General features: G+C 46.5%; 1 long non-coding RNA gene across 3 annotated transcripts in view; it reads right to left on the bottom strand.

The window, feature by feature from the left end:
* Positions 1-17486, bottom strand: part of LOC117073057 — a 47613-nt gene that overhangs the window by 12888 nt on the left and 17239 nt on the right. Inside the window, exons 2-4 of one of the 3 annotated variants that reach the window (XR_004433087.1) lie at positions 16043-16202; positions 14933-15042; positions 3936-4401 (exon numbers count right to left, since the gene is read on the bottom strand). This is a non-coding gene — a long non-coding RNA (uncharacterized LOC117073057). Of the gene's footprint in view, positions 1-3935; positions 4402-14774; positions 15043-16042; positions 16203-17486 lie in introns of those variants that run through there. The other 2 variants (XR_004433088.1, XR_004433086.1) reach the window with 2 other exon arrangements.

The following is a 17486-nucleotide window of genomic DNA, read 5'->3' as shown; positions in this document are numbered from 1 at the left end:
ATCTCTACTAAAAATACAAAAATTAGCTGGCTGTGGTGGCGAGCACCTGTAGTCCTAGCTACTTTGAAGGCTAAGGCAGGAGAATCCCTTGAACCCAGGAGGTAGAGTTTGCAGTGAGCCGAGATCACACCACTGCACTCCAGTCTCAGCGACAGAGTAAGACACCATCTCAAAAAAGAAAAAAAAATAAAAATAAAACTGATGGCAATAGGTGAATAAAACAGAAGCAGAGCAACATGAAAAAATTCTAGATATGAAGTCAAATCGAAAGAGAGCCCATGGAGACCTCTCTGGCATAGGTCACAGTCAATACATAAGCTTGGCCTCAAACTTTACACTCACCAATTCACAAGATGTCAAACTCCTGTCCACCACATACGGCAACTAAAGGGTGTGGAGTGTTATTGTCTCATCTGAGGCTGGGGAAACCCTGCACTCATTCATATGTACTCCTACATAATCCTCAAACAGATTTGTGCAGTGGTGTCTGCACAGTGCTCAGCAGTCCATGGAGGTTTATTTATTTTTATTTTTTATTTTTTGAGATGGAGTCTCACGCTGTCATCCAGGCTGGAGTGCAGTGGCGCAATCTCAGATCACTACAACCTCCATTTCCCAGATTCAAGCGATTCCCCTGCCTCAGCCTCCCAAGTAGCTGGGATTACAGGCACGTGCTACCACGCATGGCTAACTTTTATATTTTTAGTAGAGACAAGGTTTCGCCATGTTGGCCAGGCTGGTCTCGAATTCCTGACCTCAAGTGATTCGCACACCTCAGCCTCCCAAGGTGCTGGGATCACAGGCGTGAGCCACCGCGCCTGGCCGTCCATGGAGGTTTAGAGGCCACCATGGAAGAGGGGAGAACAACACAGAGAACACCATGTGTGTCTGCTTCCTGGGTGTGCCAGAAGAAAAATGAACCTACTGTCTCACAGTTCTGGAATCTGGGATGTCCAAGATCAAGGTGTTGGCAGGGCTGGTTCCTTCTGAGAGCTGTGAGGAAGAATCTGTCCGGGCCTCTCTCCTCTTCCAATGGTTTGCTGGCCGTCTTTGGTGTTCCTTGGCTTATAGAAGCATCACCTCAATCTCCGTCTTCATCCTCACATGGTGGTTTCCCTGTACACGTGACTATGTTGATACTGCCCCCAACCTTTTTTTTTTTTATTTTAAGACAGACTCTTACTCTGTTGCCCCTGCTGGTGTGCTGTGGCACAAACTCACCTCACTGCAACCTCCACCTTCCAGGTTCAAGTGATTCTCCTGCCTCAGCCTCCTGAATAGCTGGGACTACAGGTGTGAGCCACCACAACCATACCTGGCTAATTTCTGTATTTTTAGTAAAGACAGGGTTTCACCATGTTGGCCAGGCTAGTCTTGAATCCCTGGCCTCTAGTGATTCGCCCACTTCATCCTCCCAAAGTGCTGGGACTACAAGTGTGAGCCACCATGCCTGGCTCTTCTCCCTTTATATAAGGACATCAGTTATATCGGATAAGGGCCCACTCCCATGACTTCATCTTAATCAATTACATCTATAACAATTCTATTTCCAAACAAGGTCATATTTGAAGGTACTGGGGGTCAGGGCTTAAACATATGAATTGGGAGGGGGCAGGGCACACAATTTAACCCATAGCCTTCTCCTGCTTCAAAGGCCGTATGAATATGTAAACTCACATTTTAAAAGTGCATTTTTGGCCATGCGCAGTGGCTCACGCCTGTAATCCCAGCACTTTGGGAGGCCGGGGAGGGGGGATCACAAGGTCAGGAGATTGAGACCATCCTGGCTAACACAGTGAAACCCTGTTCCTACCAAAAATACAAAAAAATTAGCCAGACTTGGTTGGGGGCGCCTGTAGTCCCAGCCACTCGGGAGGCTGAGGCAGGAGAATGGCGTGATTCCAGGAGGCGGAGCTTAAAGTGAGCCAAGATTGGGCCACTGCACTCCAGCCTGGGCAACAGCGAGACTCCGTCCCAAAAAAAAACAAAACAAAACGAAACAAAAAAAAAAACCAAAAAAGTGCATTTTTATTTTGAATTAGTGTAAGACTCACAAGAAGTTGCAAAAATAGTGCCAGGAGTTCTCACAAAGATTGCTTACATAACGCTAGCTAGTACATTGTAGAAAGCAGGAAATTGATATTGGCATGATGCTGTTAACTCTGGAACAGACCTTACTGATCAGCTTTTACATACACATTTTCAAATCTGTTAAGTCCAACAACAATAACAAAAAAATAATAACTACATGTTTTAAAGATATAAAATAAGAATAGTACCAGTAAGACATGATTTCCTAATGTAAAATATCAAAATATAATGTACTTGGTTTCAAGAGCAGCAAATTTTGGCATTTTAACTATAGTACTTGATCTGGGTTTATAAAATGTTAGCAGACTATCGAGGCAGAGGTCCAGAAGATGAAATATTTTCCTATTATTTCACTGGATCGATAAATTCTGCTTTGTGTTCAAAGCCACTCAGCTCAGTGCTTTGCAATGGCTCACTTTCATTTCCCCTCCAGAAACCAAGGTCATCTCCCTCCCCCATTCGGTCTTAGCCACTAAGCCCTAATCCTCACAATTATTAGAGGAATTGTTCTTAGGGCACTACTCTGTTTCTACTCACTTTTTGGAAAATGCAAGATGTAGTGTATTGGGGAGGGGCAACCACAAAATTCCTGAAATGAACTTAGATCTGAAATTCCAAATTCTCCCAGGAGAAGGGTGGGGATTTGAGATTTCTAGGGTGTAGATTTTACAACAGTTACTCCTTCCCAAAGAGCTCATGCCCACAAAGAGCATGATGTGATGAAGAGAATCCTGAAGTTACACCCAGGGAAAGGATGTCCCCGCAGCAAGAGACGCCAGGCAACTGGAAGGCAAGAAAGACGAGGAATAAAACAAACCTCAGAAAGCACATTTGGATAAAAAAATTGACAGAATATGCTCTTCCCACTCTAGATTAGGTGAGAGGGCAGGGCTGAGTGAGTGGGCGTTGGAATGGCTAAAGATGGGCAGGGGAGGGTTGTGGCAAGAGGACACATTCATGTCTTCCACAGACCTGGCTCAAAGGTAATTATAATACCTTTGCAAAGTTGAACCTGAGCTTCCTATACCCACCTAGAATTCCCACTCCAAGCAACCACTTAGCCATCCCTGCTCCTGGGAGAATTTATGGGGAAAACTGTGATTGGGTCTAATCTCCATCAGTGGCATCCCATTTTGTTATAATTTTTTAAATCATCCATTTGTGCCAATTTTGATAGAATTAGTGAGACAGTAAGCACCCTATCTGTTGGGGGAGAAAGCAATACTTACCTTGACAACCTGAGGAGGCCACACTGGGTATGGATGGTACAGATGCCAACTGAACTTTAAAGAGGTCAGTACATTCAATGAATATACATTGAGCCTGTACTGCATGTCAGGCTCTCCTCTAGGCCCTGGACATATGGCAGTGAAAAAGACAAACCATTTTTTGACCTTGTGGAACTTGTCATCTAAGGGAAGCAAACAAATAACAAACACCTAAATGTATAATATAACACCAGAGGTAATGTGTGCCATAAAGAAGAAAGCAGTGTAAAGAGAAAAAGAGAAGCCAGGCACAGTAGTGCACGCCTGTAATCTCAGCACTTTGAAAGGCCAAGGTGGACAGATCGCTTGAGCTCAGGAGTTTGAGACCAGCCTGGGCAACGTGGCAGAACCCCATCTCTACAAAAACAGATGGACAATACAAAAATTAGCCAGGCGTGGTGGTGAGCACCTATGCTCGAGCTACTTGGGAGGCTAAAGTGGGTGAATCACGTGGGCCTGGGAGGTGGAGGTGGCAGTAAGCCAAGATCATGCCACTGCACTCTAGCCTGGGTAACAGAGCCAGACCCTGTCTCACAAAGAAAAAATAGAGGGAGAAAAAGGAGGAAGGTGCTGGTTTAGATCGGGTGGCCCTGCAAAAGCCTCTTGGAGGAGGAAGGAGGCATTTGAGCAGGGATCTGAGTGCCATGAGGAAGCCAGGCAAGTGGTCTAGGCAGAGGGAACTGTAGGTGCAGAGGCCCTAGGGCAGGAGCCAGCTTACTTAGGGAAACTGGAGGGACAGGTGAGTGAGTGAGGAAATGAAGCCACGGAGCAGCCAGGAGCCTAGTCACATTTGGGTCTCCTGGTGAAGATTCTGGATTTTGTGTAAATGTTTGTAGAAAGCCATCGGAGGATTTTGAACAAGGGAGTGACAAAAACATATTTAGCTTCTAAGTAAAACAGAAGTAGATGAAACAACACTAGTCAGAGGGCTATGCCAGTAGTTGCAGGGAGAGATGGCAGGGACTTGAAATGAAGCTGTAGCAGAAGTGGCCGAAGCAGCCAGATTTAGGATATATCTTGTCGGTAAAGGCAGCAGGACCTGCTAATGGATTGAAAATAAGGTGTGAAACAAGCATAAGAACCTAAGATTCATACTCCATTTTGAATATGGTATCACTGATTGCAGTGGGAAACTCGAGTTCTGTTGGCTTTCTGAAATGTGAGGTGTTATTAGTCATCTCAGAGGATGTGTCCCATAGGCAATCAGGGTGCCCGTTAACAAAGCTTTGTAAAATGACTCACAAAAGAAACAAATTGGGCTGGTCCCGGTGGCTCACGCCTGTAATCTCAGCACTTTAGGAGGCCAAGGCAGGTCACCTGAGGTGAGGAGATCGAGGCCAGCCTGGCAAACATGGTCAAACCTTGCCTCTACTAAGAAAATACCAAACAGATATATATATATCCAGGCATGGTGGTGCACACCTGTAATCCCAGCTACTCGGGAGGCTAAGGCAGGAATATCGCTTAGAACCTGGGAGCTAGGGGTTGCAGTGAGCCAAGATTGCGCCACTGTACCCCAGCCTGGGCGACAGAGCAGGACTCCCTCAAGAAAAAAAAGAGAAAGAAAGGAAGGAAGTTAAGAGATGCTTAATTGTGGGATATACTGGATTAATGAGAAAGGTGAGGACAGCTCAACTTACAGGGGCCTATAACCCTAAGGCCAACTACTCTTTTCACTGAGGTCTGTCTCCAGGGTGTGAGTGTGAGGCAGTCTGCACCACCCTACTCTGGCCCCATGGACTTAATCGTGGCATCTGAGGCTGGTTCTGCCTTTCAGTCTGCCTGGCTGCGATGTTGAGTCCTGTCTGCGTATGGCCACACTGTCCCCTGCAGGGAGCCTCTTTCCATCCCCAAGCAGCCAGCTGCAGTCCTGCTCCAAAAGGACGGGACACTCAGGATCTAGGAAATGAGCATTTTCCAAACACCAGTTTGAATCCCTTGGAACTTAAACTAGACTCAGTCAAGCTGAAGTTCATCACATCCCTTTGGGCAGCCAGCTACTCCCCACCCTACTACACTCATACCCACCAGGTCCCATTTACCCTGGCCAGAGCACTGAATTTCAGCAACCCTACCCCATACAGCATCTGACGCTGCAGTTTCTTTAAACATTTGGTGCCCTTGAAACAGAAATTGAATTTCTGAAAACTATTTTCACACAATTTGTCAAGTCACATATGCTGGGAGAAGGGAAACCCACCACCTGTGGCAGAATAATTTTAATTGTGTTTATTTTAAAATAAGGGGGAGAAAGCTATCTGATTTCAGGCTTTCTTGGGAATCTTATCCTAGTAATTTGGACAAATGGCTGTATCTAGATAGCAACAAATCTATTTCTGATAATTAACTGACAGTGAAAAATCCTAAGGCCCTACCATTTGTGATTTGAAGTGAACTACGTGCCCTGCTGGAGGGAGTGTCATTACGCAGCTGCTGAGCTAGCAAACAAAACTAGAACATCTCCAGAGATGTTTCTAACCTTGGTTCCAATTCCTTAGATGAACTTCCCTGACTCTCACTGCGGAAAACGCCAGAGGACTCTTGTCTGTCCTCTGCCCAGATCTGACAGGGGTAGGAGCATGATGCAGCCTTCCCCAGGCGACTGGCTGTCCCCAGAAGACAATATGGCACCAGATGGTCTTTCCCGAATGCTTGGAGAGGCAAAGCGATGGCCAAAGGTTTCCAATGAAGCTGCCACCAGTACAGGAGTAAATACAGGGTCCTTCTTTGTGATTTTGACCTTCACTGACCTTGATTATTCAACATGACCTTTCCCTGGACCTACGTCATTCCTTTCAAGAACCTGATTCCCATTTACCATTCTCTGGGCACACAGTTCAGCATAATTCTATTTTTAGTCCTATGTCTAGAGACTAACTTTGAGATAATGTTCATAAAAGGTTATAAACTCCTACTGAAATGTATATGGTCATACATTTTCCTTCCCTTCTGTTTCACGGCTGTTGCCTCCAGAATGGTGTTTTCAACTCATTCACAGTCCCACTTTCTTCTCTTTCTTTTGCCCAAACCCTTTCAGTTCGAATCCACAGAACACCAACGTTAAGTCACCCTTTGTCAAGTGGATGAACACGCACACTTGCATTTTTCTGGAGCCACCAAGCAGATGAAATCCTGTGTGAAGCGAATCCCCAGCCTTTCTTTCCAGCTGCCCCAGCTGATAGAAGAGGATCTTCACTGAGAGACCCTCCCTCTGGGCAGCTTCAGTGAGAGCCACATTTCCAGTCCCAGGGCTGTGCGGTGCTGCCAGAAAGCCTCAGAGAGCAGATCGGCATGGGTGGTAACACATCCCAGAGGGTCAGGCACAGCAAGACCTCCCTCTTTGTCTCCACAGACGCCAACTTGAAGACCACAGCCACACAGAAGACTAAATTAGAGAGTAGGCACTAGAGCTTCCCTAAAGAAAGACGCTGCAGAACTACAGGGTATCCGCAGGATTTATGGCATCCAAAATGCTTTGTGATCTATAGTCTTCTCCATTTCATCCCTTCATCTTCCCTCCCATGGCTTTAAACATTTTGTTTCCCACAATTGGGACTGAATGAAAGAGGACTCCTATAAAAAAAGGGAGAACAGCCAATTTGACACCGCAGTGCCAAGTGATCAGATGCATTCAGCTCTGATAAAGGAGAGGACTGAGAGAGAGGCGGGCCCAGGAACCCATGGCTGTCTGTTAGTGGGAGAATTTATTCACCCAGATGTTGAGTGCCTGTTGTTGTAAGGGGAGCTTAGGAATCAGAGATGAATGTGGTTGTCAAGGAACTCTGCATTCTGGCTACTTTTTATGAGCTATGTGGCCTGAGATAATTGCCCCACCTCATGAGTCTCTGTTTTCTTTTTTTTTTTTTTTTTGAGGCGGAGTCTCACTCTGTCGCCCAGACTGGAGTGCAGTGGCGCAACTCGGCTCACTGCAAGCTCCGCCTCCCGGGTTCACGCCATTCTCCTGCCTCAGCCTCCCGAGTAGCTGGGACTACAGGCGCCCGCCACCTCGCCCGGCTAGTTTTTTGTATTTTTAGTAGAGACGGGGTTTCACCATGTTAGCCAGGATGGTCTCGATCTCCTGACCTCGTGATCCGCCCGTCTCGGCCTCCCAAAGTGCTGGGATTACAGGCTTGAGCCACCGCGCCCGGCCGAGTCTCTGTTTTCTTATCTGACAAATGGAAAGAATTAAATCCGTCAATACATATAAAGAGACTTTCCAAGTGACTACAAATATTAGTCATTATTTGTATTAAAAATAAACTCCTGGACCAGGAACGGTGGTTCACGCCTGTAATCCCAGCACTTTGGGAGGCCGAGGCAGGCAGATCACTTGAGGTCAGGAGTTCAAGACCAGCCTAGCCAACATGGCAATACCCCATCTCTACTAAAAATATAAAAAATTAGGCCAGGCATGGTGGCTCTCGCCTGTAATCCTAGCACTTTGGAAGGCCGAGTTGGGTGGATCATGAGGTCAGAAGATGGAGACCACCCTGGCTAACACGATAAAACCCCGTCTCTACTAAAAATACAAGATTAGCTGGGTGTGGTGGTGCGTGTCTGTAATCCCAGCTACTCAGGAGGCTGAGGCAGGAGAATGGGAGGTGGAGCTTGCAGTGAGCTGAGATCATGCCACTGCACTCCAGCCTGGGCAACAAAGCAAGACTCTGTCTCAGAAACAAATAAATAAAATTTTTTAAATGAGCCAGGTATAGTGATGCACGCCTGTAATTCCAGCTACTCGGGAAGCTGAGGCACGAGAATCACTTGAATCTGGGAGGCCAAAATTGTGCCACTGCACTCCAGCCTGGGTGATGGAGTGAGATAATTAATTAATTAATAATAAATTATTTTTATTTATTTATTTATTTATTTTCTGAAGGAGTCTCGTTCTGTCTCCCAGGCTGGAGTGGGATGGCGTGATCTCGGCTCACTGCAAGCTCCGCCTCCCGAGTGAAGGCCCTCAAATCAACTTTCATTGCACTGCTTCATATGTTCCAGGCACTGTGCTGCAGCCTTGAAGGCATGGCTTCAGCTGACCCTCTCAGCGCCCCTATTAGCTCAGTATCCCTAATGCTACTATTTATAAAGAAACAGGCACAATTTCCCATGGTCCCGCTTCCAGCAAGTGGTGGTATCAGAATTTGAACCCAGTTGTTCTGACCGGCAGATCCCATATATTTAAATGGAATCCTCAGGGAGGATCATTGCAAGAAAGACCAGTGTTACAGACTGAAGTGTGACCCCCCCACCCCAAAATTCATATGTTGAAGCCCTCATCCCCAGCACCTCAGCCGTGACTGTATTTGGAGATGGGGAGGGAATTTAGGTAAAATGAGGTCATCAGGATGGGTCCTCATCCAACATAACTGTTGTCTTTATGAGAAGGGAAGGTTAGGATGCAGACACACACAGAGGGAAGACCACGTGAGGATGTGGGGAGAAGGCAGCCACCTGCCGGCAAAAGAGAGAGGCCTCAGGAGAAACTGACACCACCGGCACCTTGACCTCAAACTTCCAGCCTCCAGGACTGTGAGCAAGTAAACTTCTGCTGTTTAAACTCCCCAGTCTGTGGTCCTTTGTTATGGCAGCCCGAGCAAACAAATCCAACCCGTCGTGGAAATCTCACATCAACACAGGGAGACAGGGTAAAATGCACACCAGCACTGACGGCTGAGCAGGGCCCAGTGCGCAGCAAGGTCAGGGGCAGATCAATAACGGCTGAGGGAAGAAGGGCTGCAGGACAGAAGCGGCAACAGAAGCACAGAAGGTGTTACTAGTTCACATCGACGGTAGGTGGAATCGATTCTAAAGCTACCACTGTCATTATTTAGATCTCAGAGCCACAGACTTGATCTGAACACCTTCCTCATCAAGGGAAAAAATGAAGCCAATTTTTTTATTTTTTTGAGACAATGTAAATCATACTTTGTCACCCAGGCTGGAGTACAGTGGAGTGATCTCAGCTCACTGCAACCTCCCGCTCCTAGATTCAAGTGATTCTCCTTCCTCAGCCTCCCGAGTAGCTAGGATTACAGGCATGCGTCACCATGCCCAGTTCATTTTTGTATTTTTAGTAGAGACAGGGTTTCGCCACGGTGGCCAGGCTGGTCTTTTAAACTCCTGACCTCAGGTAATCCACCCCTCTTGGCCTCCCAAAGTGCTGGAATTACAGACATGAACCACCACACCCTGCCAGGAAGTCAATTTTTATCTCCACGGACTTCAGAAAGCCCAAGTTTCAATACTTCAGGTTCCTGTCATTAGGCTTAGTTTTATAAGAAGAACAAGAACAACTTTGGACATTTCACCAGGGGTAGAGCATCATGAGGCAGAACCCTGTCCCCTAAACACTTTATTATTTCTTTAGAAGCTTCCAGGTGGAGCCACACCAGAACTGGCCAGGTGAAATCCTGCCTCAACCAATCCCTGGAGGGTTTATCTTGGAGAAAGCATTGCAGGGTCTGTGACTGCAGTCTGGACTTTTTGACAAGTTTGTTTATTTGCACAATTAAAATTTATTTTAGGTCAGGCACGGTGGCGCATGCCTATAATCCCAACACTGTGGGAGGCCAAGGCGGGCGGATTGCCTGAGGTCAGGGGTTCAAGACCAGTCTGGCCAACATGGTGAAACCCCATCTCTACTAAAAATACAAAAAACATTAGCCAGACATAGTGGCGTGAGCCTGTAATCCTAGCTACTCAGGAGGCTGAGGCAGGGGAATTGCTTGAACCAGGGCAGCAGAGGTTGCAGTGAGCCAAGATTGTGCCACTGCACTCCAGCCTGGGCAACAGAGCAAGATTTCGTCTCAGAAAAAAAAAGAAAAAATTTTAAAATTACAAAAATTTTTAATGATGGAGCTGGGTCTCTTGTGTATCCTCAGATCAGAGACAAAAGAGCCAGTTTGAACACTCAAGCCAAACACCCCAGCTCCTCTGGGTTAGCCCACGTCCCGGAACTGCTGGGACATCTCTCACCGTATCTCCCACTACTCAGTCCCACAAGTGCTGCTGTCACTCCTGCTCCTGTTAACATTGCCTCAGTGTCATCAACAGCAGGAAATTACAAAGGAATTCAAATGGAAAACTAATCCCTTACAGGAGGCAAAGATCATTGAAGACAAAGCCCACTGGAATGACTTTCATTTTTTTTTCTGGTGCATGTGTGTGTGGTGGGGGGGATGGCGGTGCATGTGCGTATCTGTCGGGGGTGTATGTACAAAAAGCAAAGGAAAGAAAACGTCACTCTTGAAGCTTACCAGGCCCCAAAAGGCACACACGAACCACAAATGTAAGGTCAAAATCTTTCCTGTTGTTCAACTATGTTTAACAGCGACTTACAAAATGTAATATAACAATTTATAATCATGTTCAACAAACAATAATGTGCACTTTAAATATTCCCCAAAATTAACAATTTGTAATTTTTAGTTCCCCCAAATTTCTCTACCACCTTCCCGTCCATTTTAATTTCCCAAAGAGAAGAGCAACGTGGCAGATTTTGAGAACCGGAAGAGGCCCTTAACAACTGGGAGCCAGCCTGTCCAGAGCAAAGCTCTGCTTCCTTGGAACAGCCTCAGAACCACCAAATACAGCCCGAAGCCTGTATGAAGTCCGTCCTAGCACTCTCTTACTGAGGAACGCCACAATTCTCCATGGTGTTGTACACACGGCTGGGAGCAGTGTCTTTCTGTTAAACAGGCGATTACACAGAACACCAGCACGCAATCACTCTGTGACTAGGTGGAAGAAGACAGGAGCAAGACCACGCCTCAATCATGCCTAAACACTGAAAAACATAGAATCATTTGTCCAAATCACACAAAAACCAACATCTCCCCATCCTGGTTATATGGGTGGCCGCTGCTCCTTTACCAGAAACAGCATGTGCCTCTATTCCTTCCAATGCCTTGCAGATACTGTCCGTTAAAATATCTAATCACAAAATTTGCTTCCTGACAACATTCGGTCCAGAGTAAAGCTCTGCTTCCTTGGATCAGCCCCAGAACTACCAAATACAGCCCGAATCCTGTATTAAGTCCTTCCCAGCACTCTCTGTGGTACCCCACAGTTCTCCATGGTGTGCTCTCTCTTTGCAACAAATAAACCCAACATGTTCCATGACAGGTGTATTCCTGTAGTTCCTGCCCCTTTACTTCAAAATTGCACAATCCTTCTGTGTTAACTGCAGTTACTCAGTTTACATAGAAGAGCCTCAGACCCAGTTCTCAACACATTCCTCTTAAATTATAGCTTCTGGCTGGACGCAGTGGCTCATGCCTATAATCCCAGCCCTTTGGAAGGCCAAGGCGGGTGGATCACAAGGTCAGGAGTTCGAGACCAGCCTGGCCAACATGGTGAAACCCTGTCTCTACTAAAAATACAGAAATTAGCTGGACGTGGTGGCATGTGCCTGTAATCCCAGCTACTTGGGAGGCTAAGGCAGGAGAACCACTTGATCCTGGGAGGTAGAGGTTGCAGTGAGCCCAGACTGGGTGACAAAGCAAGACTCGCTCTTGAAAAAAAAAATTATAACTTCTGAGGTCTCCTCAGCTGCTACTCCATCATTCAGTCAACAAACATTTGTTTACAGGGATTTCTCTCTGCTATTTCCCTGGCAGCAAATCCTAGAGACAAAAAGACTACCCAGGCTCTGACACTCTGTGGTCTTTACATATGACCAAGTATTAGAACTGAAGGGACCTCCCTTTTACAAATGATTAAACCGGTACTCAGGGAAGTTAAGTAGCTTAACTTCTAGAACCATTCATACTCTTGTGGACTTTCACCCATTTGCAACAAAAGCACATCTTGTACTGAGTCCCTGGAAGTAGATGCTCAGATGAGGATCTGCATGCACGTAACCTGCCAAGGGCATGCTCCCGGGTCAGCAGGGAGGTGGGGGAAGAATGGGAACATGGAAAAAGCCAGTCAATGATGGGCTTTTGGACAAAACCTGCAGAGGGTAGTTTCAAGTCAGTGGTTCCCAACTCAGGCAACTTTGCCCCCAGAGGACATTTAGCAATAGCTGGCATATTCTTGATTATCATGACTTCAACAGAGGGTCCTACTGTCATCTGGTGGATAGAAGCCAGGGATGCAGCTCATCATCCACCAATGCACAGGCAGCCCCCCACAGCAAAGACGTATCCAGTCTAAACCATCAGTCATGCTGACGCTGAGAAATTCTGGCCTCCAATGCTGACAGAAAAGGAAAGTTTGACAATTTGGATGACAGCCCTGAGACCCAGGCCAGCTGGGCCTGGAGAACACTGAATTCCCTCTTGAGCAGCCGAGAGTCCAGCCCAAGCTTGCATTGAGTATTTGGAATCAGCTTGGGCATTTGACCATTTTGCAAATTCAACCAATTTGTTTATTAAGAGAGTGATTGGGTTATTTTCAGGCAAACTCTCCTCCTTTTTTAAAACTTGAAGTTTGATCTAAAAGTGAAAGTAGCACAATGCAGGAGAAAGGGCCCAACCCTGACAGCCAGTTGAAACTGAGTCTAAATTTAGAGTCATCGTTTTCTCAATAGTATGTCTTCAGGAAGGTTACTTACACTTTCCAAGTCTCTGTTTCCTCCCCTAAGAAATGGAAGTGATCTTGCCTTGTCTTAATAGTGTTGATGTGAGAGTTAAAACGAAGCAATATGTAAAAAGAAGAAGAACACTGGACCACGTACATAGTCACTGAATGGATGAGAGCTACTTGGAATTTAATCATTCTGTTAGGAACTGGTCAAATAAACCTTTGGCCTCCAGCATCCTGCCAACCATCTGGTCATTAGCCTCATGCCCAGGCATGGGGGAAGTTCATATGGGTGTATGAACTTCAACTTACCAAGGAGAATTGCATCCCAAAAATCTCATATTGCACTACTCTGATTTCTGGCAGAAGAGAAAATGGAGTACATAGTAAAGAAGACAGAATACACACACACACAAGGAAACAGAGGTCCCCCCAACCCACTTCTGGATGGGCTGTAATGAAGCCGCAGAAGAGGGAAGCCCCTGGCTAGGGTGGAAGGAACAGCTGGCACAGGGATGAGATGATGCTGGCTTCTAACAAGGAAGCCCCGGCACAGCCAGATCAGAGGAGACGTTCTTGTCCTGATGAAAGAGTGATGAAGCCTGACAGGTAAACTTTGGTTCTTCCAGCTAGGGTAGCAAATTCGAGTTCTCCTCGTCACAAGAGTTGAGACACTTTGTGTGCAAAATCCCCATTCCCAGTTCTACCTGCAATGCAAAAATATTCCACTTGCATGTTGCTTTCATCTGTATAAAGCCAAACTCGCCTGGCTGACTTGGATCCAAGGGTTGATGCGGGGCTCTGCAGTGGGGCATCTAGGAGAAGCAAAGCTGCCTGTTCCAGCCTGTCCCCAGGGCATTCGTGTAATTCCAGACACTAGTAATTATTTAACCTTCCCCCTCACCCCAGGGCTTCCTCCAATCTGTAACAAACCCAAGCCATCTGGAGACAAGCAGGATCCTCCCTGGTCTCCGCAGCTTCAGGACACATCCAAAGGAAGCTGCCATCCAGCCTCACGTGGCTTTGTGAACAGATAACATTTCTGGAGCTCTTGCAGTCTGAAGGGATTCGAGATGACAGATGTAACCCACATGATCTATGACACATACAGCCATGGAGAATGTCAGCATTAATATTTAATATTATTTGAATAACTGCCCTGTTTGTCTCACTTAACATGGCAGGCACTACGGGCTAGCAGCATGTCTCCTGGGGTGTTTGGCGGGGAATGAAGCTTGTAGAAAATGCTCAATCAGCAAGATGTTCAATAATTCAGATGTAAGATTCAGATTTGCTTTGAGAAATTACATTAAACTTGTTAAACATGACTTAGGGAGACCCCAAAGCACTGGGGACACAGAATTTCCTTCATGTAAAAGTAGTTACAAGTACGATAGAAATTTACCTATGGGGTTTGAAGGCTCTATTGATGATAACAGCTAAGAAAAGGTGTAACATTTAGGGAACTCGTAAATAAAGATCTTTATTAAAATATGGCGATAACTTTTCAGTCTACGCCTCCAGGGCAGCAGCAGAGGCACTTTCTTTATCTTCCTATGCTCCTTCCCACCCTCTCATGTCTCCTCCCCATTACCCCTGCCATGCAGAAACTGGGGCCTGCTGTAAATTCACTAGTAATGACTTTAAATGCTGCTTCTTAACTTTTCTTTCTTTTTTTTTTTTTTTGAGACGGAGTTTCGCTCTTGTTGCCCAGACTAGAGTGTAACAGCAAGATCTTGGCTCACTGTAACCTCCACCTCCCGGACTCCAGCAATTCTCCTGCCTCAGCCTCCAAAGTAGCTGACATTACAGGCATCCACCACCACACCCAGCTAATTTTTGTATTGTTAGTAGAGACAATTTCACCATGTTGGCCACACTGGTCTCGAACTCCTGACTTCATGTGATCACCCACCTAGACCTCCCAAAGTACTGGGATTACAGGCGTGAGCCCCCACACTCAACCCTGCTTAACTTCTGAAGCCTGCAATTCACATACTCCTCTTGACATCCTTCCCAAGATTCACTTGCATGAACACTGTGGTTACCTTCCAAGGGCTTCACATGGTTCTTTAGAGAAGCTGGAACCAAGGGCAATTGTCCTGGAGCAGCATTCTAGGAAAGTGCTTGGTGCTGTTGATGGGGTAAGGAGGGGCACCTGGAATAATTTAAGGAGACTTGAGCCAAATCATCACCTTGGGGTGATTACACACCTGCCCTGCACACCACCCAGAAGCTCGAGGCTGTGGAGAGGTTCATGGCAGAGCCTGCGAGAGGCCTGCAGAAGTGATCTTCAGCTGCCGGAAGAGAACACACACTCAGGCCATGCTTTGCAACAGTCTTCTCCATCCCTGTGTCACTCTGGACATAGCCACGGCCAGGACCAGGATGTGGCAGGCAAAACCAGGGCCTAGGGCACCCATCCAGGGAGGCGCTGGAGCTTAGGGTCATGCCAGTGCAGAGGCAGCGCCTGAAGGCCAACACCTCCTCCTCGGGTGTTGGCCCTGGTTCCCCCCTTGCCTCCTGGTACTGGTCCTGGAATATAGACAGCCTTTCTTCCATCCCTCCCTTTCATTCTGATGTTATCTCAGGATTGTGTACCAGGCAGTTTTGAGAAAATCTAGAACAGGTCCTGGCGTACAGTATCACCTAGGAGGCCAGCTGTCATATCTTGCCTGTTCACAGAAGGCTAAATGAGTTCCTTCAACCCAATTCAAGAATCGTTTTTTGAATATTTCCTGAGTTAAAAAGCATTTTGCTAGCCTATTGGAGGATGCCAAAATACATGAGAAGACTCCTGTTCCCACCAGGGCTCGTGCTGAGGGATGAAGGCTGCTGCGGGCAGGGCGGGGGGAAGGCACTGTGAGCATGCATGTGGGGAGTCGTGTGTAGACAGCACCCACCACCATCCAGGTCCCGCGCCCTGTGCCTGGTGCAGGCGGCTGACAGCAGCCTTCTCCCTTGGGATCACACCAGCCACAGTAAAGCACTGAGTGCCAGCCACGGAACCGCTCCTGGGAGCCTCCGCTGCCTCATTATTGAAGCAGAAATAATACTGCTATAAAGGAGTATGTATTAATCTGGGTTCTCTGGAGAAACAAAACCAATGGGATATAGAGAGATATATAGAAAGAGATCTATTATGAGAACTGGCTCACGTGATTATGGAAGCTGAGAAGTCCCGTAATCTGCCGTTTGCGAGCCGGAGGCGCAGGACAGCCAGTGGTGAGGTTTCAGTCCAAACCCGCAGGCCCGAGAACTGGGACAGCCAATGGTCTTGATGGAGTTTGCAGGCCCAGCAATCAGGAGTGAGGATGTCTAAGGGAAGGAGAAAATGGATGTCTAAGGGAAGGAGAAAATGAATGTCTCAGCTCAGCAGGGAGAAAGTCCACTCCCCCTCCGATTTTTGTTCTAGCTAGGCCCTGGGTGGATAGAATGGTGCCCATCTGCATTGGTGAGAGTTGACCTTCTGTACTCAGCCTGCCGATTCACACACTGATCTCTTCCAGAAACACGCTCACAGAGACACCCGGAAGCAGTATTTTAGCAGCTCTCTGGGTATTCCTTAGCCCAGTCAAATTGACACAAAATAACCATTGCATTCTCTAGTTTGCAATGTAGGACACGATATTATCTCATTTAAGCACAAACTCCTCTAATTACTTGAGTTTTAATGTATTGGTAGGATGTTCTTCTCCCCTGTCCAAGGAGCTCAAAACTTGCAAGTTGTTCTGTCACCTAGATAAGTTTGAAAATTACTGGGAAAGGGCACTGTCTTTCACAGGCATGAGGTCTTTTTTGGTGGAAGACGGAGGCTGGGCTCTGGCAGGCTCCCACCCCACCTGGCATGAGAGAGTTGAGGGCAGGCTCCCAAGCACCCAGCTGCTCAAAGCCACCAGCCACTCTGTTTTCCACTGGAACAGGGGTCAGTTCTGCCCTGGAATTTGTAGCCTAAGTATCACAACTCCACCAGAGTCCGAAGGCAGACTGGCAGATCTTTGGGTTGTCCTATGAGTCTTTGGAGAGGTAGGATGTGGTCCTTTTGGGAGGAGTCACCCACTCTTCCTGGGCAGAGATTATCAGGACATTCAGGTTGAACTGAGATTTCAGTCACTATGTTTGAGAATGAATACGCTGTAAATACTCATTGATTAAATCACTTATTTGATTCAGACTTTGCCTAAATGATATTAAGGTAGCAGACAAGAGAAGTGAAAACATAGCAAAATGGGTTTCCTTATGTTCTTTTCTGATCACTTGATTAATTTTAACTTTAGTTTATCTCTACAGAATCCATCTCTGTGTCCTTTAGGAAGAGGGTGTCAAAAAACAACACCTTAAAAGTCAAAGCCATTAACTTTTACTTTTGATCATGAGTTCCCTTTTGACATTTTTTAAAATAAATTTTACATCTCCATGATATGCATTTCTGTTGGTGCACAGTTATTATCGGATATTTTTCACTTTAATGAATCTCTGTGCACACATACTAGGCAGAGGGTAAATTTCCCTATGTGATGAAATGTGTGAACAGAAGTAAAATTACAGTGCCATCTTCAGGAAACTAAAATTCTTTACAAAGCACTACATATGTAGCTCCAA

The sequence above is a fragment of the Trachypithecus francoisi genome, unplaced genomic scaffold (genome assembly GCF_009764315.1).
Source record: "Trachypithecus francoisi isolate TF-2019V2 unplaced genomic scaffold, Tfra_2.0 Lachesis_group4, whole genome shotgun sequence".
NCBI lineage: Eukaryota > Metazoa > Chordata > Mammalia > Primates > Cercopithecidae > Trachypithecus > Trachypithecus francoisi.
Note: the sequence above shows the minus strand (reverse complement) of the source record. Positions and strands in the feature narration are given on the sequence as shown.